At 41.1% G+C, this 25,186-nt stretch overlaps 1 long non-coding RNA gene across 3 annotated transcripts in view; it reads right to left on the bottom strand.

Moving 5' to 3' along the window:
- Positions 1 to 22,564: 22,564 nt before the first annotated feature.
- The window catches only part of LOC132575884 (uncharacterized), a 105,912-nt gene continuing 103,290 nt past the window's right edge, over positions 22,565 to 25,186 (bottom strand). For all 3 annotated transcript variants that reach the window (XR_009555706.1, XR_009555704.1, XR_009555705.1), the window contains exons 4-5: positions 24,666 to 24,873; positions 22,565 to 22,717 (exon numbers count right to left, since the gene is read on the bottom strand). This is a non-coding gene — a long non-coding RNA (uncharacterized LOC132575884). The remainder of the gene's footprint in view (positions 22,718 to 24,665; positions 24,874 to 25,186) is intronic.

Genomic DNA, 25,186 nt, shown 5'->3' with positions numbered 1-25,186 from the left:
TGGGCTGTACGGCTCAATGCGAGGAGTGCAGATCAGGGCAAAGCCTCACCGGGGCAGATCTTTCCAGAGGAATTGATGCTGGCCTAGGTGGAGGTGGTGTTTGGGCCTGGCCGCTCAGCACCAGCCAAAATATTGGGCTCGTGTTGGGGGCAGGGTGGCTCGCCCTCTAAGGACAAGGCAGGGTCCTGTGGTTGACCCCAGGGCTTGTCCTGTTAGGCCTATACCCCTTGCCATTCTAGTTGTTAAGTTATCTTTAATAAAGCGGCCCGGTTTATCCAACATACTGTGTCAGCCTCTTCATTCCAACTGGGAGGGGCAACTGGCACAAGGAGATGCCTTAGGCTCGAACTTCAAAGCTGCCTGCAACCTATTATCTGTTTGCTGCCTAACTTTTATTGATATATAGATAAATACTGCTTATCCAGGCCAGTGAGTCTTGAGGATGAAACAGACTGCAGATTCTGTGTCTGAGCCTCAGTCAAATACTTTGATGGAGTAAGACCAAAGGCATGTGCAAAAGGACTCTTTGCCATGGCCTGCAGCACTGCCTATGGAAGAGTTAGCTATGGAATTCTGGACCAGCCTCAGGTATAGTTTGCTATTTTGTCCATTGATATATTAAATACTACAATTTTTTTTATTCCTGTTGTATGCCACTTCTGATTCCTTAGGTAAGAAAAGTAGGATATAAATATTTAAATAAAATAAAATGCCAAATCATTTCCAGATGAATAAGGAGATAACAGTTGTGTGGAAGATTAAAAAATGGAACATTATACCTTAACCTCTGTCATTTGATGTACCTCCACAACTACTAACACTGTGTCTTTTTGTCAGCTGATTTCTCCTCTCTGTAATGTCCACAAAGAAAAGCTAAGGAACATACAGAGATACTTGAGATTAAAGATGTCTAAGACACAGTGTTACATCACTATTCTACTCAGTATATAGGAAGCTGCCTTATACTGAATCAGACCCTCGGTCCATCAAAGTCAGTATTGTCTACTCAGACTGGCGGCGGCTCTCCAGGGTCTGAAGGTGAGGTTTTTCACGCCTATTTGCCTGGACCCTTTTTTAGTTGGGCCACTGTTCCTCCCCTAACTGAATGCATCATGTAAATACTTTCTTGCAAGGCAACAGGTGTCTAGCTGACCAGAATAACACTTACTTAACCAGGCAAAACCAGACTGATTTCCCACTAGCCTTATGCTGCCTTAAAGACCAGCTCCTAAATTGCTCAGAATAATAAATTTGTCCCACACTGACATATCTCAAAAATATAGAAGAATAGCTGCAGTGATGTAGTGACCAGAAATGAGTAGCTTTGGGTGTATGACAGAGAAGGAACAGGATTTTGTTGGTTTCTAAATGCTCTCAGCCTAGTAGTGTTCTGTGGAGGGATTTTACTTTTTCCAAAATTCACTTTTTGAGCTTCATTCACCTTTCCATACAATCCACACAATCAGGGATCACAAGGTGGCAAACATGAAAACATTTAAACAATGAAAATGTAGTTAAAATATAAAATGCAATTAAAAATACATAAAGAGACAACACAAAAGATGGAGAGCCAAAAAACATAACTAGGGGGTATGCTGGCTGAAACAAAAAAGTCTGTTGGTGAAAGACATCAATAGAAGGAGAGAGATTAATCTCCCAGGGGAGGAAGTGCCAAAGTTCTGGTGCTATAATGGAGAAGGCTCTTTCTCTGGTCACCACCTATCTAGCCTCCAATGGCAGGGGTAACAAAAGCAGGGCCTCTGAGAATGAGTGGAGTGAGCAGGCAGGTTTGTAGGGGAGAAGGCAGTCCTCAAGGTATACTAAAGTATACAGCTGTTGATTCTTCTTATTCTGTACCCCCATATAACAGTGATTGCTCTTTCATTTCTCCTTTATTTCTCTTTGCAAAGAAATTAATACACCCTTTTGTAACTTCAGCTTTTTCCATTATTTTATATTATATGGATGGTACTCTAATAGGAAGATAAGAAGATCTGGGAAGATGTTACCTGCCTCTGAGCATCTAAAGAGTGAAATTTTGGAATTTTGCAAAAGCCCCTTTCTTGACCCCCCCCCCCTCTTCAAATTTCTTTTTGATCAAAGTGGAATTGGTTAGGAATGGACTCCAAATTCCTGAAAAGAAAATAAGTGGATTGTTGGATTTCAGGGAGAAATTCTGTAAAGAAAAATTAAGAGAATGTTTGTTAACAACGCTATCTCAGCCAAAGTTCCTTCCCTGGTATCACTTGACATTACACCAGTGAAAATGCTGGCTAAGTACAAACACTCACATTGAATTGAAAGGAAGTGAAAAATGTGGGACTTCTGCCAGATCCATGGTACAGCTTCAGATGCTAAGTCTGTAGGCAACTGCAGTACTTGATAAACTATATCAGCCATTCAGATACTGACTGCACCTCTTTGGCTCATCTCCTGTACATAAAACACATGTGGGGAAACTTTGCTGCTAGGAAATCTAAAGAAAAGGATCACCACCATTCCAACATATAGCTGACACACTTAGCAAAAACCCAAATTGATTCTCCATCTCTCCAACTCAGGATGCAAGAATAAAGAATCACACACAAGTAAGCAATAAAAGAGAAATTCCCAGAGTTGGATTGCATGGTGTATTTCCATTCACCTTAAAATGTATTTTAAATTGGTTTTTATCATTTTAAATTGTAATTGTAAATGTTTTTAACTGACTGTTAGCCACCCTGAGTTCACTTGCAGAGAGGGCAAGATATAAGACTAAACAAACAAACAGATTCCTTATGTGAAACTGATGTACTAAAATAACTTAATGGTGACTTCAGTGATTTAAAATGTTATGGGTCAAATGCATCTTGCATCTGCAGAGGAATAATAGGAATGGATGCAGCTCTTTCTGGGGAATCAAAAAGTGATTCCTAGATCTCTGAGCTCTTGACTGTTGTAAGACTAAAGGGATCACAAAGTAGAGCATCAAGCAACTGTGCTGATGACATGTTTGTTTCAATGCATTTCCAGGATGGCACAGCTCTTGGCCTCTTTCTGCTGATGCAAGAAAAGTGAGGACCAATATTTTATCATCCTGCATTCAACTTTGGCTGCCCAGAATCTCTTCCCTCTATCTCTGCAGTTTCCTGTTGTTATGAGTACTGAATTATTTAACACACATATTACAGTAGCACCAAGAGACTGTGAGCAGGCTCACAGGAGCTGTTGTACTTTGCATTGTACAACGATAGGCATCCTTCTTGCCCTAAAGATCTTAAACACAAGTTTAAAAATAAGCTGCTAGATCATTATTATTTGACCTTGGTAGTCTTGTGTCATTCCATTATTTCAGCATGTATAACACATTGACACTATTGTTGGGCTGGCATGCAGCTATTACAGTTCTGTATCTGTGACCTTCATTCTTTTTCAGTCCTTCATGTACATCAAGTTTCCCTCTTGCTATTGTTTCAAGACACCTCTCTTTTTCTAGAAAGAACCATTCCTACACTCTCCCCAAAATACTCCTTACATTTTTGAACAAGACCTGGTCTACATGACCAAACTGTTCATAATTTCAGACAGCAGGAAGGAAAATCTCATAATTTAATGCTCTCCCCCCCCCATTTAAAAAAACCCCATCAACTTACATAGAAAAGTAGATGCAAGGGAGATGGGAAATAAATAAAATAGCCACCTCACTTCTAGGATCCTTTTCATGGAATAGTATTTCAAATACACTTTCACATCTGTGATCTGAAATGTTATCAGCAAGGAACATTTGACCATGTGAGATGAGCTAAGTCCAGGCCTCAGCTTAATAAGCATGTAAGAAGCTGCAATATGCCTAGTGCATTATGCAGCACACAGTATACCCACTAGCAGTGGACCTTCAGATTTATGGCACCAGAGAAGCCGACAGCAGAAAACGGTTGATCAAGAACACTTTGTCCCATCTCTTACAGCCATGTCAAGTATTCACACAGGAATATGGTGTTGAGCTCACCCTCCTATTCAGAATGCAGGGTGAGGAATAAGGCCATACTGAAATGTTTTTCCAAATGAAAGACCTGAACGTGAATGGGGAGTTCCTCAGCAGCAGCATAGAGAATGGTCTCCAATCATATCACCCTCTCCTATTTATGGCTGCCAAGACTGTATCTTGAACCTTTTTTCTGCAGAAATTAACATTTAAGCATCTTATGAATATGACAGACATTATTCCAGTCCTCAGTCCCTTCCATTCTGTCACTTTTAGCTGGCTTCTATTTTCTTTGCTCAAAAATAAGGAGACAAAAGAAGCCCAACATATCCCATTACTTGTCTTTATTTAGGAGATTTATACTCCACTTTCCCTACATTCAAAGAGGCTAACAAATAGTAACCAATAAATGCAAAATCCAAAAAAACTATAATATCTATACATAGAATCAATTTGAAGTAAAAACAACTATACCCCACCATTTTCCTTGTAGCTCAAAGCTCAGACTGAAGCCAAGCACAACACAATGGAACCCCAATACAATAAAACATTCCTTGGAACAGACGGCTGCAGTAAAAATCCCATTAAAACCCTTAGCAAATAAAACAGGCTTATAGAACCTTTTACCCATTTCTAAGGACAGTGCCCTCCTCACCTCCCCAGGAAGTCCATTCCTCACAGTGGGAGGCACTATTGAAAAGGACTAGGCCAGGGGTGGCCAAACTGCAGCTCAGGAGCCAAATGTGGCTCTTTCACACATATTGTGTGGCTCTCAAAGCCACCACAACCTTTTCAGCTGGCTTGGAGAAGGCATTTCTCTCTTTAAATCACTTCTCCAAGCCAAACCAGCCAGCAGCTTAGATAATGCATTTAAAGTTAAAGTTGCTTTCTTTCCACTTCTTCTCCCCCTCATCTATTTGCTTTCCTTCCTTCCTCCCTCCCTTCCTCCCTCCCTCCCTGTGGTTTTGAAATATCTGATGTTCATATCTTGTGACTCTCAAACATCTAACATTTATTCTATGTAGCTCTTATTTTAAGCAAGTTTGGCCACCCCTGAACTAGGGACTCTGATAGGTGCCCAACAGGCAACCTTAAGCTAAGAAACAACTAAATAGTTGCAGTCAGAGGATTATAACTTGTGTATGGAGATATATGGAAGAGCAATGGTCCTTCAGATATGTGGGTCCTAGTCCATCACCTTGAACTGAACATGGAAACAAACTAGCAGCCAATATAACTGGTTTACCTTTTAATATAGGTGAGGTGTGTTCCTGTCATCTAGCACCTGACCATAATTGGGCTACTGCATTCTGAACTAACTAGTTTTTGGGCTGTCTTCAAGGGTATTTGCATGTAAAGTAGTAGTTCAATTGTACCAGTAAGGCTGGGTTCATGAGTCATTACTGTAGAAATGTCAACTCCACTCCATCCAGAACAAGCAGGCCCAGTTCTTACAAAACATAATCCTTTCTGACAAGTATTGCCTCCCTCTTCTTCAGCTTCAATTTGTTCTGCCTTACCCACCTGATCATACCCTCAAAACACCAGTTCAGAGCTGAGACCAAAGCATCTGGAGGCTTAGACAAAACATCAAGCTGGATATCATCTGCATATTGATGACACCCAGCACCAGAGCTCTGGATGATATTCTGCTTTTTAAGCCCTTAAAATACATCAGATCTACTGGTCGGATCCTCTCAAAAGCTTACGCTAAAATGCATCATTATCGATAAAAAGCTAAATGGACAAGGAAGGTTTTACAATCACAGTACAATTTCAATAAGATGTTTTTCTTACCTTTTCCGGGTAGCAGTTCTATAAAATAGGTGCAACTACTATAAAAACTCTATTCCCTCAGCATCCTCATTTCTCACAAGGAAACTCAGTAAACTTTGCTAGTGTCATCTCCTTGATGCATGCCACTTTTGAGAATGGTACTGAGACATCACTTCAGGCCAAGATTGATAACATATATCTGGAGATTGACAAGGAAAACTGTTCAAATAAGTGTATATTTGGGTGTGGCCATACATAACCATGGTATCTGGTACATGTTTGTGAGCCTACTCTCCAAAGCAGATAGTGAGGTCTAAGACAGTAATAGTAAATGTTTATTATCTTATAAGAAGTGTTTCTATAGGTCCCAAAGGACTCCATTCTCTCCCCCGACCCGCATCCAATGTTTTGGAAAACACCTGGTTTTCACTCTGATTTCTTCAGACTAAACATTTGTTGGATCAATAAATGGCTGGACAATTTGTTACCTTGGCAACCACATATGCCCAAACCTTTTTTTTATCAATCTAATGCAAATTAATTGAAAGGAGAATTTTGTAGGGAATAATCAGTGGAAAGGAGAGGGGTGTAAACTTATCTTCACTCCTTCACCACACATGCCCAATTCTATTTTCCCTCCAGTAGGTATGTGGGGAGGAAGCATTTTCAGGAAAGAAACCATGGCCAACAACAGATTACTGTCATATATGGTTCACTTCAGCAAATACAAGACTGAGAATTCCTTGTTGTAAAAGACAGAGTGATTAAAAAAACCCAGAAAAGATTTTATGGGTGAGGGGAACTAAACCCTGCCCTCACTCACCTTATTGTACTGCATTTGGTTGTTTGAACCTTTTATTTTCCAAACAAACTGAATTCCTATATTGGAGCTACAATCAGAGGAAAAATGTCTTAAAGAAAATGAAACATAGCAAGGTAAGTTGGAAAGAAAGTGGGGTTTTGTGCCTTTCACCTGCATGTTCCTTTTTCTATAAAATGAACTGATAACTGTAAACATTTCCTGGCTTACACATGAATAAGTGGAAAGATGTATTGATCAATGTGGATCTTCTTCCCACTAACTCTAGTTTGGTTCTCAGGTGATTCAAGGACTATTACCAGAAGCCAGGGGTTATTTTGTAGAAAAATAGGTGGTGAAGCTCATCCAGGGATTGTTATGCAGCTTCACATACTATTCAATGGACAAGGAGGTGGAACTCTCAGGAAGGTTCAGGAGCTGCACTCCTGTGAGCTCCCACTGAATCTGAGGCCTGCCAGAAACCAAGGTGATCACATGTTGGCATTTCATCCTCTTGACTGCTTATAAGCTTCTGCTACTTCTGGATCAACTGCAGTTCTGAAATCTTAAGGCAGCTCCAAGGGACACAAGCATTTTTCAGTCTAAGTGGAACAGCTGGCCTATAGCACAAATCTATGCAGTTACTCCAGTTTAAGGCCATTGGGATCAACAGGCTTTGTCTGGTGTAACTCTGCATAGGGTTGCACAGATAAATCAGTGTTGTTTTTAGCTACTGCAAATGTTAAAATTATCAGTAGCACTCCATGGAATCTGTGCACTTGAGTACATTGGTTTCACAGTATAAATTCTGGGTTTTCTTATCTTTTAAAAACTGATAAGAATTAGGCTATTCCTCCACTTGAAATTCTTTTTAAAAAACTTTTTTACTGCAAGGTAACAAAATAAGGAATTAACTATTACTTGTAACTGTTACTTGATTGCTTTGGGCTTTGATAAATGCATGGCTGCATTTCTTCTTGGCAAGCTATTTTTCCAGTATTGTTTGGGGCAGAAGCTAGACACAATTTGCCAATATATGGAATACTAATTGTTTCAGTTTAGACATAGTTATGTGAAAGATATAATGGATTGCTCTCTATTTTTACACCCACAGTCACACACACAAACCGTAAACAAGGTCTATGTTATCAATAAAGTACAATATTCATATTAACACTAGAAGCGAATCATGAGAAGCCAGCCGACATCCCATCTGGTCTTATGAATTAACCTTAGGATATCATATGTAATATAGACATTTCTGCCTGCATATCATAAAGCCTTGACATATTCAGCCTTTCATTAAAGAGGCTCTGAGATGTGACTTGAATAACAATCTGTCTCAGCTAATTAGTATTTTCAGTTCAGCATATTCACTTTCAGACATATTGCTGTTTGCACATGGTAATTTAGGTAAACAGATCCCATCCACAGCTGCATCAATTAACACTGCTAATCAAAACTGAATTCAGGTAATTAGGCACATTTATGCAAAAAGTGTGTAATTTTGGGGGAAAACTAGATCCTGTAGTAATAGTTCAATAAGCAGAAGCCTCTTTTTGGCAAATAAGATGAACGAACAAGGGTGATTTAGCACAAATGTACACATAATGCAGACTCAGTGAAAAATATCTAAATTAAATCTTTTCTTTTAATTGGGCTGTGTTTTCAGAAACAGTGTGCATTTTAATATAATTATCTCCCTCAATATTTCCAGAGCTATAGACTGATTCACCCCAGAACAAAGAAATACATTCAAAGTTGACATACCTTCAAATATGTATCAGCAAGAACAAATTGGAAACATTCAGTCTAACAATACCTCAATAATACTGTTACAAAACATTTTAAAATAAATGTTTACTTATATAGCATCTCTTTCTGTTATCCACATTTTAAACAGTATGGTAGCCTATATGCTAAAATAGCTCATGTATCATAAATGGGGGGGGGGGACACGGAAGCCCCTTTAGGGAGCCAGACAGAATGTGTGAAACTGCAAAGTTAGAGACAGCTCTACAAGAAATGGGCTGGAGAATATTACAAAGACAGAAGGCATTATGAAGGTACCAAGAATAAGGCCCGTTGTGGGGAAAAAAATACAACTGGCTCTAGAAAGAGGCTCTGGGTGAGTGTCCCCCTACCCTTGCTGTCTTCCCAGCCAAGTGAAGGCATTCATTCCCCCCCCCCCAAAAAAAAACCTCAAAGGGATCTGATCTCTGCCATCTGGAGAGCAGTGGTAATTCTGAGTGATCGCCAGCCTTTTCCTGGAGATTGGCAACAGTGATTCCCAGGAGGAAATGACATTGTACCTGTCTGAGCTCCCATCCCTCCTCAAACCCCACCCTTTCCAGACCCCACCCCTTAAATCTCCAGGAATTTCCTAACCTGGAGTTGGCAACCCTATCTCCTTCCCTTTACCTGCACCTCTGACTGCAGCTTTCCGTTGCCTTCCTCCTCCCTGCAGCCTCTATACAGGAAAAGCACAGTCTTTCTCCACAGTGGCGGGGGGGGGGGCAGACCACATCATTCTTCTCTGCCTCCTTTGATCTGAACAAGAACCCTGTAAAGCAGGTTAGGCTGGAAATCTGTGACTGGTCCAAAATCACCCAGTCAGCTTCCGCAGCAAGAACCTGGGTTTCACAGACCCTGCTCTGAAGCCCTAATTCCTATGTCCTTCTCAAACTCCACCACAAAATCTCCAGGAATTTCCTACCAGTCAGGGCTGGCCCCAAAGAGTTCTGCCTTAGAGGCCTTTAGTGATACCTTTCAGACCCACAGTCTGTCTCTGATAATGTTGTTGCTCTTAAGCAGGCCTTGGATTCAGCAGGAGCTCACAGGAGCACAGCTCCTGAACCTTTCTAAGGGTTCCCCCTCTTCCTCCCCACCTATCTTGTCCATTGAATAGTAGGTGCAGCTGCATAACAATCCCTGGATTAGGAGAGTGGGCAACCAGCCAGCCACTAGGGGCTTTACCAAGTCCCTAGCAGCCCTCATTAACCCCTGGAGAAGCCCATGCCACCCTTTCTCCATTTCTTATGTGATTTTGGGCAGCAGGTGGCTTGATTGCCTTTTGACGGGGGTGGGGGGTGGCCCAGGAGACCTCCACACAAGCGAGGCCTGCTTGGGCTGGCTGGATCTCTACCAGTCCAATGAGGCCTTGCTCATCCAGGGCTTTCCTTTCTTGTGTCAGGTTGATTTTTTCTGGGGTGGTGGTGGTGGCATATGCTAATGAGTTATGCTAATGAGCTCCACCACCTATTTTTCTACAAAATGACCCCTGGTCTTAAGCACCCTGTTTATCTGTCCACCCTGCAAAGCAGCCATTTTCTCCAGGGGAAGTGATCTCTGCCATCTGGAGATTAGTTGTAATTCTGAGTGATCTCCAGTCCTCACCTGGAGATGGGCAACTATGGTTCCCCAGGAGGAAATTGTCAGTTTAGAGTCTATGGCATTGTATCTGTCTGAGGTCTCACCCCTTCTCAAACACCACCCTCTCCAGGCTCCACCCCTTAAATCTCCAGGAATTTCCCAACATGGAGTTGGCAACCCTATCTCCTTCTCAGCCAACCATCCTGGGGCAAGGCTGAGGGGAGGAGGGAGAGAAAAAGTGACAGGAAAGAGGCAGGAAAGACAGTAAAGGTGGGGCAGCCATTCCCTCTCAGGAAACGCTCCCAGGGGTGCCAGGCTCTCTGTCTCAGCGACCTTTCAAGACTGTATGCTGGGAGGCTGTGCAGACTATTGAATAGGGCAGCAGAGGTCTGTTGCCGGTGGCAGTCATGATGTTTTTTGTGAGGTTGCAGTACAGCGGCAAGCCTTTCTGAGGCTGCTTGACAGAGAAGACAGAGAGAAGCATTGGATATGTGTCTCTGTCTCTAAGGTAAGACTGTTTTGGCCGTTTGTTCAACATTCCTGTGCTTGCAGTAGGCGGAGGCAGGGGAATCACCAATGGGAGGCCAGAGAGGGTGACAGATGCTTCATTAGCCAATAGTTGATACCCACATCCAACCAATGAAAGAGCTGGGATTTGCCACATGAAAGGGGAATTATAATCTTGACGGTAAACTTCTTGCGCTATGGATTGTAAGCTACTTTTATGCCTTAATAAAATGTTTAAAGTTTAAAAAAGAAAAGAAAAGAAAAAAGAAAAGTGCAACTGTTTGTCAAACAAAACAAAAGCAGCAAGGCAGAAGTTGCATTCATACCCTTTGGGACATGGCCAATGAATGCATTTTTTAAAAGTAGAAATGACAGACAAGTATTTCTAGTTTCAATTTACTCTCAGTTGGAGTTTTTACAGTTAACTTTGCATAATGGTAAGTTGATTTTTAACATCATGAGGTTAAATATATGTGGTTTCTCTTTTTTTCAAAAACTCAAGCAATTCTCACTTATAAAATGCCTTTGTCATATTGCAGCTGGAATTCCATTTGAAAACTTTACAAAGTAATACTGATTTTTTTCAGATGTCTAAGATGAACCTGTAAGTGTGTTTACCCTTGTCAAATGCATGATTTCATAATAAACCAATATATTACAAAATTGCTTTTTCAGTAAAATAGCACATTATCTTTTCACAGGAAACAGCAAACGTCTTTCTAAAAAAAAACTTTCAAGCTCCTGTTACTCATTTTCTAGAACATTCAATCTGAAAATTTAATTGAATTCAGTAAAACAATGTTTATAGGATTTTTTTCCCCTATGCAAGTTTATGATTGTGTATTCTCCAAGTTGTTTCACAGACAGTTGATTCATGTTTGTGACCTTAGGTGAATATTCATGGTTTACATGACAGGGAATCCCAGAGTATTTTAATCACACCCTGTTGTTCACTTTCGTATGTCTTCTGTTTCATTTTGAACTGCTTTTATATATACACACCCTGAATAACTGATATACTACTATTGAGTTATGGAGGCCCAGGTGGCAGCCACTGCCAGATAAGCCTTTTATCATCTAGTAAGGCAGTTGGCCCCCTACCTCAAATGCAACAACTTAGCAACAGTGATCCATGCCATGGTCACCTTGAGATTGGATTGCTGAAATGCCCTCTACATGAGGATGCCCTTGTCTCAACCCGGAAACTCCAACTAGTGCAGAATGCTTCAGCCAGGTTGTTAACGGGTCTTCCTCTATGACAGCACATTCAACCTCTGCTGAAAGCGCTGCATTGGTTGCCCATTGCATACCAGATTCGTTTCAAGGTGCTGGTTCTTACTTTCAAAGCCCTATATGGCCAGGGACCTCCATACCTTAGGGACTGCCTTTCCCCACATGTTCCCCGGAGAGCACTTCGATCTGGGTCAAAAAACCTGTTTTCAATTCCCGGCCCTAAAGAGGCCAGGCTCATGACAACTAGAGCTCGGGCCTTTTCTGTAGTAGCCCCAAACTGGTGGAATGAGCTCCCTGAGGAGGTCAGGGCCCTGCGAGAGCTCGTACAGTTCTGCAGGGCCTGTAAGACGACACTCTTCCACCAGGCATTTGCAAGTTAGATCATTGGCTACTACAGTTTCTGAAAAATATCTGGACCACCTCTTGTAATCTGCTGTATATAGAACATCTGATCCATTAAGATCTGCTTTATGGAGAACACTTAGCTGGAATTGAAAGACAACACACTTAAGATCAAAGCACCTGAAATGTCAATTTTTGTTTTAAATTGCTTTTATGTTTTATTATATGTCTATATTCATGCATATGCATGACCACGTGAGCTGCCCTGAGCCTGCCTCAGCAGGGAGGGAGGGATATAAATTGAATTAAATAAATAAATAAATTGAATTATTATTTAAGCCCAACTTGCTTAAAACCCAACAATGTGAAACAGCTTTTTTAATGGTAAGAACATAAGAGAAGCCATCTTGGATCAAGCCAATGGCCCATCCAGTCCAACACTCTGTGTCACACAGTGACAAAAAAAAAAAAAAGGCACCATCAGGAGGTCCATCAGTGGAGCCAGAACACTAGAAGCCCTCCCACTGTGCCTCCCAAGCACAAAGAATACAGAGTATCACTGCCCCAGACAGAGAGTTCCAACAATACGCTGTGGCTAATAGCCACTGATGGAGCTCTGCTCCATATTTTATCCAATTGCCTCTTGAAGCTGTCTGTGCTTGCAGTCCCACATTGCTGCAGTAAACATGAAAATACTGTAACCCATGTGCCTGGTCTATCATACAGACTTCCCCACTCAATTAATTTACAACACTGATGTGTTCTCAGTAGAATCATAGAATCATAGAGTTGGAAGGGACCTGCAGGGTCATCTAGTTCAACCCCCTGCACAATGCAGGAAATTCACAACTACCTCCCCACTGCACACGCACATACACAGTGACCCCTGCTCCAAACCCAGAAGATGGCAAAAAGGAAAAGAAATCTCCAAGCTCCCTGGCAAAACTGGTCTGCAGAAAAATTGCTGCCTGATCCCAGAATATCAAACAGCATTTCCCTGGGTAAGTACGAAGGGGCCACAAGAACTAAGCACTGATGCAACCCTTCCTGTCCTCCTTCGCATGATCTGCCTAAGTTCCCAGGATCAGTATTGCTGTCAGATGGCCATCTAGCCTCTGTTTAAAAATCTCCAAAGAAGGAGAACCCACCACCTCCTGAGGAAACCTGTTCCATTGAGGAACCATTCTAACTGCTAGGAAGTTCTTCCTAGTATGGAAATGGAAGCAGACTGGTGAGCATCTTGGCACTCCCTGTTGGGAATAAGGGGTTCACCAGGAACAGCCTTGAGACTCAGGGCAGGGAATGGTGGGGGGGGGGGCTGCAACAAGACACAAGGTGAGCTGGTAACTATGCAGTGGACCAGCCATACCACACAGGCATTGGCAGTGAGCCAGAGCCTTTAGCTTGTGTCCCCATTGCTGCTGCTGCAAAAGGACTGGTGGCGTTACTCACATGGGGCTGCTCCATATCCATCACCACAGGGCACTCCTGCAGAGGCATGGATGAGCAAGCAATGTTCCCTCTAAGCTGCAGAGTCGCGTAAGCAGAAATTCTACTTTGTGAGCTATTAGTATTAAAGTTGTGAGCTACAAGCATTAAAATTGTGAGCCACTGCATAAATTAATGTTCTCTGGGGTCATCCTTCCTGATCTAAGACAAAAATGTGTGAGCTGGAGGCTAAAAATCTGTGAGCTAGCTCATGCTAACTCGGCTTAGAGGAAACTCTGGTGAGCTGTGCTCAGTTCTGATGCTCCTCGGTTGAGGAGGGGGTCAAGAGACAGACTCTCAGTAGCAGCAGTCCAGCACTTAGGTTCAGATGCCACATGGCCCTGGAGCTTTACATCATTGTTTTCTTCCATCTGATTAGAAATAGATTCACAGAAACTGAACAAATGTAGTGTGCTTTTTAAATGAGGTTCATAAACTGAAAACTTAATAATTTTATGAGCATGTATACGACATGATATAAACTCCTATACAGTATTTTCCATTTCTAATATTTCACAGACAGAAAAGGAAAGATAAATTATGTTTAAATTGTGTGTGTGTGTGTGTGTGTGTGTGTGTGTGTGTGTATAAACCTTTCAATGCACATTTATGGTTTTTACAAAGTAAATGGAACATTTAAGAAACACATGAGCACACAATGAAGGGCAGCAACTCCAAGAAGAGAGGGAATAGAGGAGAAATATAATTAAGAACTAGAGAGTGGAATATAATTAAAATACAGTGATGTGCCTTTAAGCAACTGGATTCCTTCATTAAAACTGGTGCTCACCCAAGCCTCAAGTTGTGTCATTCACTATGTGGGAGGATTTTATCCTTTTTCCCCCCACTGATCATCCTGCTAAAGCCCTCCATAGTCAGTTTAGTTTTTGTCTTTTCCCTATCCCATGAGAATCCCACCCCCTGGCTATTTAAAGTGTAAATGAAAAGGCTAGAGACAAGAAAGACACTGCCTCAGAGTCTTTAATTTCTCTACTACAATGCCTAGGATTTTGCTACCTCAACAGTCACTGGGAGCTCATATTTGATGAAAGAGAAGTAAATTGAACAGGATAAGGAGTCTGCATATTTATTATCAATTTTAATAGCATATATTAATATTTTTAAAAAGAGAGAAACGTTGACTGTGTAGTAAATGAGAGACCAAAGTAGAGAATTTATTGCAGCTCACAAGTGCTGGCCTCTGTTGGTCAGCAATGTGAAAAGGGAAGCAAGATCTGTAGAGTGCCTCTTCCTCAGAAGAGTAGAAGCTTCTTTCTCTCTGCCTCTCAGTAGTTTCATAGGCACACTGGAGTTGGAGTGTATGGAACAGTCATTCTCAGACTTTTCAGAGAGAGCAGATAAGTGCTATAAGGGTGAGGTTTGGCTTTCTAAACAGCTGGGGGAGTGTTGAGAATTTCTGAGTTTGTGTGACTGTGTGATTGCTAAGTTTGTGGTTGTGGGGAACTGCTGTTTGTTTGGTGTGAGTGGGCTGAAGGTGATTGTTGCTGATTGATTAGGAGTGGCTGTGTTCCTGGGGCAGACTGAGGCCCCGCCCTCTTTGCATTATTAAGTTGTACCTTGCCAGAGGCTGAGCACATTTCAAAGAGCTCTGAGAGAGAGCAGATAAGAAGTGCTATAAGGGTGAGGTTTGGCTTTCTAAACAGCTGGGGGAGTTGCTGAGAATTTCTGAGTTTGTGTGACTATGTGATTGCTGAAAATTCTGAGTTTGTGGTTGCTAGGAAACTGCTGTTTCTTTGTTTTGAGTGGGCTGAAGGTGATTGTTGCTGATTGATTAGGAGTGGCTGTATTCCTGAGGCAGACTGAGGTCCCACCTTCTTTGCATCATTAAACTGCGCCTTGCCAGAGGTGCGAGCCGAAGGGTGAGAGCTAAAGGGCAAGAGCTAAAGGGCTCCTGGCCTGTGGCTCTTAGCCTAGGTGCTGTGTAAGAACCAGGAACCCAGATCCCTATTTTCCTTCTGTTCCCAATAAGGTAAGTAGACCCTCCAGAAGGACAGCCACATAAACAAACAAGATTTAAAAGGGGGCTGTATATTTTTAAAAAGCTACCATGAAGGTAGAATGCCAGCAGGGGGATGGGGGCTTTTCAGTGTTTTGCACTAAGTGTCACATCTATGACTATCTGCCCACAGGACAGAAGTCTTGGGTGTGTGCTCGATGCAAGGAGCTCCTGGTACTCTGGGAACGAGTTCGTACCCTTGAGGCCAAGGTGACTGACCTGGAGAAGCAGAGACAGTCAATTAGGCACTCGGAGAAGACTCTCGGGGATGTATTAGATGAGCCCCACTCTGAACGTGGCAGTCCCGTTGCTGTCAGGGAGCATGAGGGTCAAGAGGGAACAGGGCACCGTGCTGAGGATAAGGGGAATGCGCCCTCAGAAGGGACCTCTTCTTCAGTTGGTAAGCAGGTATCCTTTGGTGCCAAGGAACCATCCCTGGGCAGGGAGAGAGGGGGGGTCTTGGTAGTTGGTGATTCGATCCTTAGGCAAGTAAACAGCTGATTGGCAAAACCATGTACTGACCGTATGGTGACTTGCCTGCCTGGTGCGAAGGTAGTGGACATTACGCATGTTGTAGATAAATAGACAGTGCTGGGGAGGAGCCAGTGGTCGTGGAGCATGTTGGCACCAACAATGTGGGGAAATGCAGCCGTGAGGTCCTAGAGGAAAAACTTAGGCTACTAAGTGGGAGACTTAAGGCCAGGACCTCCAAGGTAGCCTTCTCAGAAGTGCTACCTGTTCCACGTGCAGGGCTAGAGAGACAGGCACAAATTAGAAGTCTCGATGTGTGGATGCGACGATGGTGTAGGGAGGAAGGGTTTAAGTTTGTTAGGCACTGAGATGCTTTCTGGAACAAGCGGGAGCTGTACAAAAGAGAAAGTCTCCATTTGTCCCCAGATGAAACCAGGCTGCTGGCACTTAAAATTAAAAAGGTGGCAGAGCAGTTTTTAAACTAAATCTTGGGGGAAAGCCGACAGGAGATTAAATGTCTCTGGTCCGGGAGGACTCATCTCAAAGAAATGAAGGGTTAGCTGTTACTTTTCTACGGTGTAATGGATCAGAGTTTTCCACTGAGATGGTGACAAACAGTATGGAGTGTCTGCCAAAGTCTCGAGGCAGCAGGAGGAAGGTTGTAGGCCTAACTTGCCTGGGAAATAATAGATGTTTATATACAAATGCTAGAAGTGTTTGAAGTAAATTGGTGAGTTGGAATGTTTAGTGTTGGTGGAAAACATAGACATTGTGGGAATTTCAGAAACTTGGTGGAATGAGGAGAATCAGTGGGACACGGTGATTCCTGGATATAAGTTATATCAGAAGGATAGGGAGGGAAGGGTTGGAGGTGGGGTGGCTCTGTATGTCAGAGAAGGTATACAGTCCAGTAAGACTGAGGTCAAAGAATTAGATTCCATTCTAGAAATGCTTTGGGATGAAATAGTGGGCCCAAAAGAAAATTTAACTATGGGAGTTTGTTATCGCCCACCAAATCAAAAAATAGAGGATGATTATAATATGATGGGAGGATTAAAGATAGCAGCTAAATGTAAAAACTGTGTCGTCATAGGTGATTTTAACTACCCACAGATTGATTGGGTCAATATGTGTTCAGGTCGAGAGAAAGAGATTGAGTTTCTAGATGCTCTCAATGACTGTGCTATGGAGCAAATGGTCACAGAACCTACCAGGGGTGGGGCGATTCTGGATTTGGTCCTAAGTAATGTCCAAGACTTGGTGAGAGATGTAAAGTGATCGCACCGCTTGGAAGCAGTGATCATAACGTTATTGATTTCACCATTTGTATAAATAGGGAGTTGCCCCAAAAGACCAGCACAACCACGTTTAACTTTAAAAGGGGCAAATTCTCTGAGATGAGGAGGCATGTGAAGAGAAAACGGAAAGGAAAGGTAAATGCAGTCAAAACCCTTGGGGAAGTTTTGAGGCTATTTAAACCTACAATCCTAGAAGCTCAGATAAAATATATACCACAAGTTAGGAAAAGCACAAACAGCTATAAGAAAAGGCCTGCATGGTTAACAAACAAAGTAATGGAAGCTGTAAAAGGTAAGAAGGACTCCTTTAAGCAGTGGAAAACTAGTTCAAGTGAGATTAATAAAAGGGAACACAGGCTGTGGCAAATCAAATGCAAGACTGTGATCAGGCAAGCAAAAAGGGACTATGAGGAGCATATTGCAAAAAACATAAAGACCAACAATAAAAATTTCTTCAAATATATTAGAAGCAGGAAACCAGCCAGGGAGGCAGTTGGGCCCTTGGATGACCAAAAGGTCAAAGGATTACTGAAGGAGAATAGGGAAATGGCTGAGAAGCTGAATCCATTTTTTTCCTCGGTCTTCACTGTGGAAGATGAGAAGTGTTTGCCCGCCCCAGAACCACTAATTTTGGAAGGGTTGTTGAAAGACCTGAGTCAGATTGAGGTGACAAGAGAGGAAGTCCTACAACTGATTGACGAATTAAAAACTAATAAGTCACAGGGTCCGGATTGCATACATCCAAGAGTTCTGAAAGAACTCAAAGTTTAACTTGTAGATCTCTTGACAAAAATATGCAATCTTTCATTGAAATCTGCCTCTGTTCCTGAGGGCTGGAAGATAGCAAATGTTACCCCCATCTTTAAAAAGGGTTTCAGAGGAGAGCCGGGAAATTACAGGCCAGTCAGTCTGACTTCAATACCAGGAAAATTGGTAGAAACCATTATCAGGGACAGAATGAGTAGGCGCATTGATGAACACAAGTTATTGAGAAAGACTCAGCATGGGTTCTGTAAGGGAAGATCTTGCCGCATTAACCTGTTACAGTTCTTTGAGGGGGTGAACCAACACGTGGACAAAGGGGACCCAAAAGATGTTGTTTACTTTGCCTTCCAGAAAACTTTTGATAAAGTTCCTCATCAAAGGCTCCTTAGTAAGCTCGAGAGTCATGGGGTAAAAAGACAGGTCCTCTTGTGGATCAAAAAATAGCTAATTAATAGGAAGCAGAGAGTGAGTATAAGTGAGTGGAGGATGGTAAGCAGTGGGGTGCCGCAGGGCTCAGTACTGGGTCCCATGCTCTTTAACTTGTTCATTCATGATTTGGAGTTGGGAATAAGCAGGGTAATGGCCAGGCTTGCAGATGACACTAAATTGTTCAGGGTGGTGAGAACCAGAGAGGATTGTGAGGCACTCCAAAGGGATCTGTTGAGGCTGGGTGAGTGGGCATCAACGTGGCAGATGAGGTTCAATGGGGCCAAGTGCAAAGTAATGCACACTGGGGCCAAGAATCCCAGCTACAAATACAAATTGATGGGGTGTGAACTGGCAGAGACTGACCAAGAGAGAGATCTTGGGGTTGTGGTAGATAACTCACTAAAAATGTCAAGACTGTGTGCGATTGCAATAAAAAAGGCCAACACCATGCTGGGAATTATTAGCCAGTATCATAATGCCCCTGTATAAATCGATGGTGCGGTCTCATTTGGAGTACTGTGTGCAGTTCTGATCGCCGCACCTCCAAAAGGATATTATAGCATTGGAGAAAGTCCAGAAAAGGGCAACTAGATTAAAGGGCTGGAACACTTTCCCTATGAAGAAAGGTTGAAACGCTTGGGACTCTTTAGCTTGGAGAAACGTCGACTGCGGGGTGACATGATAGAGGTTTACAAGATAATGCATGGTATGGAGAAAGTAGAGAAAGAAGTACTTTTCTCCCTTTCTCACAATACAAGAACTCGTGGGCATTCAATGAAATTGCTGAGCAGACAGGTTAAAACGGATAAAAGGAAGTACTTCTTCACCCAAAAGGTGATTAACATGTGGAATTCACTGCCACAGGAGGTGGTGGCGGCCACAAGCATAGCCACCTTCAAGAGGGGTTTAGATAAAAATATGGAGCAGAGGTCCATCAGTGGCTATTAGCCACAGTGTGTGTGTATATATAAAATTTTTTGCCACCGTGTGACACAGAGTGTTGGACTGGATGGGCCATTGGCCTGATCCAACATGGCTTCTCTTATGTTCTTATGTTCTTATTAGGAAGGGAATTGAAAACAAATCAGCCAGTATCATAATGCCTTTGTATAAATCAATGGTGCGGTCTCATTCGGAATACTGTGTACAATTCTGGTCACCGTACCTCAAAAAGGATATTATAGCATTGAAAAAAGTGCAGAAAAGTGCAACTAAAATGATTAAAGGTTTGGAACACTTTCCCTATGAAGAAAGGTTAAAACGCTTGGGGCTCTTTAGCTTGGAGAAACATCGACTGCGGAGTGATATGATAGAGGTTTAGAAGATAATGCATGGGATGGAGAAAGTAGAAAAAAAGTACTTTTCTCCCTTTCTCACAATACAAGACCTCATGGGCATTCAATGAAATTGCTGAGCAGTCAGGTTAAAATGGATAAAAGGAAGTACTTCTTCACCCAAAGGGTGATTAACATGGGGAATTCACTGCCACAGGAGGTGGTGGCAGCTACAAGCATAGCCAGCTTTAAGAGGAGATTGGATAAAAATATGGAGCAGAGGTCCATCATTGGCTATTAGCCACAGTATATATGTGTGTGTGTGTATGTATATATGTGTGTGTGTGTATGCACACACATATATTGGCCACTGTGTGACACAGAGTGTTGGACTGGATGGGCCATTGTCCTGATCCAACATGGCTTCGCTTATGTTCTTATGTTATGTTCTTTCACCGCAAAGTGTATCTTTGTCTCAGGGGAGATTATGGTCCATCTCAATCCTGATCAATGATGTGTGTTGGGATATTCCTGAGTATAAAATGTATCAAAGGACAGTTTATTGATATTTTCTGGATACATTTAGGTCTCCCAAATATATTTAAAATTTTTGGGATGCCAAAAAAAAAAGGTCCTGAAAAATTCCATAAATATCTGGGATTAACCATGGGGCAGATGAGCATATGTGCATGGTAACTAAAAAGGTAAGGGGAAAAAACCCAAAAGGGGATGGTGTGCCCCAACCATGTGAATGTGCCAACAAACACCCTGAACAATATATGGGTGGCTCACACATGAGTGTCTGATCAGGATTTGTCCACTCCATTTGGGGGCAGCAGGTTTTCGATGCCTCCCGCTCACACTGAGCTACCCATGTGTATCCAGCCTCTGTGAGTTTCAGGTGGTTTTGTGGTTTTTTAAAGGTTTCTTCTTTGCTAGAGTTCTTTGTTAGTTTGTTAATGGAGTCTCACATTTTACATAGAGAGTCTTGCATTTTATGTAGGTTGAGATATTTAGGTAGATCCATGTTTTGGGTAGATTCATACTCATATTTTAGGTAGATTCTCCCATTTTACATTGCAATAGCTTCCAATGATGTTGGGGGATTCCTGGGCTTTACATTTTTCATCAGTTTTTTCCGCTTTCATAGGAAACAATGGAGGTAATCTGGAGGTACCTTGGTCAGGGCCCCCTAGAATTGGACCCTTGTTCCAAATGACTTGAAATTTGGGTTTTGTTTTAAGAGGACATTGTTTGTTTGTGTTGCCGTGTACCCATAGCCCTCACTGCTTCAATCTCAGTCCTGATCTCCATCACAAAACCTTCTGGGCATGTGAGGGAGATGAGAGTATAACCCTTCTCCATACCATCTAGCTTGCAATGTGCATCAACTTTTTTATATGTAAGAATGGAGGAGGGAGGAGGGAGAATTTGATTATGTGATTGCCTGCCTACAGTATGAAAAGGAATCATGCAGGGACAGTCAGGACAATTTCACATAGCTTTTGTTATGAGCCCATAGATTCCAGCATTATGAAATGTTTTCCCCAGCCTAAAAAAAACAGCTCTCTGCATACAGGAAAACTAGCTTTCACCAAGTACAGTTTTACTCACCTTCTTCCTGGCTTTCTAAAAAAAAATCTGCAGGGAGGTGTTGTGATTTCATACATGTGATATCACAGGCTTAAACCACACATTAAAGTTCTATAGCTCAGTAAACAGTTTTGTCATTTTATTGGCTGTGTGCATAGATTGGCAGAATGAAGAGTTTTTGGAAATTTGTGAGGCAGTTCCTCCCTTTCAAGTCCATCCAGTCTTCAATCTGTTTGCCAGACCACAGAAATGTAGCAGCATCTTTGATGTGTCAACACAGACTATAGGATGGATATATACATAGTTCCCCTAGAAGGCTCCCCAGAAACCCACATGAGAATCATTGGCTTAGTTCAATTGATTTCTTTCATGTAATAGCATGAAAATCAACAATAGTAAATATAAAATACTCTGCACTGAGATGTTGTTTGGAATTAAAATCTTCGTTCTCTGTGTTAGTATCATCCGTGGATTTATTACTGATCAGTAATTTTAGCAAAAAAAAAATATTCCAGTTTAACCATCAATATTAAGATCTTATTAACTTTTAGAACTCTGGCAAAGTTTTAATTCAAACAGTAATGCTGAGTCACTATCTCAAGTGCAAGTCATTGCAAAAATAGCACAACAATATTATATTTCATGGGAAATCAAGATCTTATTCAGAATCGTAGCTAAAAGTCTGTAAGAAAGAAAGATAGTTCTGAACATGACCTGTTTAATCAGATGATGCCTGAAAATATAGCAAACATATATAATGCCAACCCGACATCAATAGACAACTACATTAACCAATGCCATGATACACTGAGGTTTCATTTTAAATTGCTCAGTCCCAAAACACAGCTTATACCTCTTCAACAGAAAACTACTGAATGGCATGATTTCCATAGCAAAATCCTGCAAATTGTATAGGAAATCCAAACAGCTTTAAAGATCTGTATTAATATGTATATACAATATAGTTTATTTTAAAGATCTTAAAAACTTTTTCCTTAATCTAGTCAATTGAAGTGTGTATCTAGTTCTCTTTAATTAATAAAGTTACTTGGGTATGTTGTGCATGTTCTAGAATACTTTTGTGGCTTAAAGACAGACTCTGAACATTTTGTAGTAAAACTCTTTAAACATTCTTATATGAGGATGCAACTTGTGCAAATTAGTCACCAGTGTTAATTGCCATAGAGGACACAATCTAATTGATATCAGAGACAGTAAACAGATAACTATTAACCTCTTACCTGTTTTTTTGATAGCCTCAGTGCATTCTTTGTCCTGAAACTCTTCTGCAGGACATCCTTTTCTGCTCTCTTGATTCTGGAGAGTCATTTTGCTATTCAAACAGCTTTGCCCAAACTAAATCATGGTCCTTTTTTATTATCACATCTTCTCATCAAAAGGTACAAATGAAAATTAAAAGCATTTTTAAAAATATGAACAATATTTCCTCATGTTTGCATATAAATTGAACTCAGCCCTTTAGCTTTGGGTTTTAATTTCTGAAGGGTTAATCACCCGAGCAAAGGTCCATCAAGCTTTAATCTTCAAGAAAAATTACTGCAGCCTGAGTCACCTGGGGGACATTTATTATATTCTTATTTCAGTGAAAAAGAATACTGCACTAATCTTCTAGCCCTTTATATTAGCACATTTGCTATTAACATATTTCATAAAATTATGAGTTCCTCGGAAACTATTACAAGGAGTTCATTGCTACATATCCCAGGAAATAATCCTGTTAAAAGCCAGACACATCTGCTGTGACATTGCTTTAGTGTTTCCTCCTGTAATCCATGTAGACATTTGGTTCTCCAGCTGAGTTCTAACAATACATTAAGTCTCAATTACATGAAATATTATGGGAGTGCCGAGTAAAACAATGATTTGCTCATTCAAGTAGCTTAATCTTTTCTTCTGTTTGAAATTTGCATTACTAATCTATTGTTCATTCTGTATTTATATCATTCCTTACTTCAAGCAAAGCAAATTATTGATTTTTTTTAAAAAAAAGCTGATATTGAACAATAAAAATGCCAGACAAGATTAAAATTATTACCTATCACCGGCGATATGGAAGGAATAATTTTGGCCAAGCAATGAAATTTTGATTGAAAGCAACGCCTTTTGCAAAAGGAGAATGTCAGGCGCCTCATCTAATTTAATCTGAGGAATGAAAATATATATCTTCACTTATTTTGGCTAGGCAGTGTAAAATAGCAAAATGGTATACTTATTGAACCCTACTTAAAGTGTTTATGCACAGGTATTTTTTTTAAGTGCACAATAATATTTTCATATACCTTAAAATCCTCAGATGACATATTGGTAACCAAAGAGAATGTGTGATATCTCAGTTCCCCTGGATTTTTTGCAGTTATCATTAAAAGCCACCACAGTAGCTACTGCATATTCAGTTAAAGATTTTAATAAATTTCATAATAGCCCAAAGAGCATGGATTCTTCAAGCATATTAAAATGTGCAATTTCATTTACAAATAACAGCAATTTACAACAGCAAATAACAAAACGTTGTCGTCCCCCCTCCCCCGGATTTTGCTGTACTTAAACAGTGCAAAAGCAGGCACCCTTTATATGTTGTGCAGTGTTAAATGTATTACTTTAAGAAACAACTACAGCTATTGTTTGCTTTCTCTTTATTTCCAGCATCTCCCAATCTTCATTTCGCTTTTTTAATACAAAGTGTGTGTGTGTTTGCACACAGAAACTCACATAGATACACACACACTGATCATTGTCAATATTCCCAGTCATATGTTAGCCTGGCAATTGCAGAATCAACTTTGGGGGCAACTAGATGAACAAAAAACCTTACAATGAGGAAAAATACAATTAACAAAGAAGAAAGAGCTCAGTGGAGTATTTTTAACCACCACTCCCCAAGTGTAAACATTACAAGACAATAATTGAGATGCTTGGATAATATTTCCAAGATGTTCTGTGAATTAAAAGTCCAGGTTGTTAATCAGATACCATTACAAATTTAACTTCTAAATCAGCAAGTATGTGCATATCTACATATTTAGCAAAATTCTTTAGCTCAATGGAAACAGGTGCAGAGGATACTTCTCTGTTCAATGTATGTTTTAACCATGGCAACAACCAGCACATTCCTAGCTTTTAAAGGATAATGTTTGGCATGATCATGAACAATGACAGAATGTAATAAATTTGTTGTCCAGATAATAAATACTAAGCAACATGAAATGTGATTAAATGTCAAAAAACAGTCAATGATGTCCTGAAACTGAAATTAAGATTATTCTGGTTTTTTAATGAACAGATAGGGATAATGCAATAGTGAAAAGAGACATACCACAATAGCTTTCAGGTGTACTACTTCTCATTCTTCCCACATAGTTCTGCAGCTCCATTAGTCCAAAAAGTCGACTCTGCCATGCTTATGATCTTTGTGGGTGACAATAGCATCATACTGCTGGCAAATTCTTTCGATTAAACTTCTCAGACATGGTAGCAACTTTGTTAATTATGATATTAGCCAGCTGGCGGGTACGATCAATCATCCACTATAAGAAAGGCAGACGAGACATCTAATCATTGCAACCAGAGCAGATAAATTTTGTTCCTTTCTTATACGTGTCAGAGATTCTATCCCTCCTGACCCCTCTACACTGCCATCGACTGTCAAATTTAGATTCAGCAAGCTCCCGGCTTTTCTTTATCCCTGCCTTAGATCTGAAAGTCCTGGTTATCAGGAAGACAAGCGTCACCAGCTGTCTTAGAGCAGGAAGGCAATCAGGTGAATAGTACTTATTATCTTTCATTGCTTTTTGAGGAATGACAAGATTGATCTGAGACCAAGAGCACATCCATATCTCA

Source organism: Heteronotia binoei, chromosome 8, assembly GCF_032191835.1.
Source record: "Heteronotia binoei isolate CCM8104 ecotype False Entrance Well chromosome 8, APGP_CSIRO_Hbin_v1, whole genome shotgun sequence".
Lineage (NCBI taxonomy): Eukaryota > Metazoa > Chordata > Lepidosauria > Squamata > Gekkonidae > Heteronotia > Heteronotia binoei.
The sequence above is the reverse complement of the archived record's forward strand: the minus strand, read 5'-3'. Positions and strand labels throughout refer to the sequence as shown.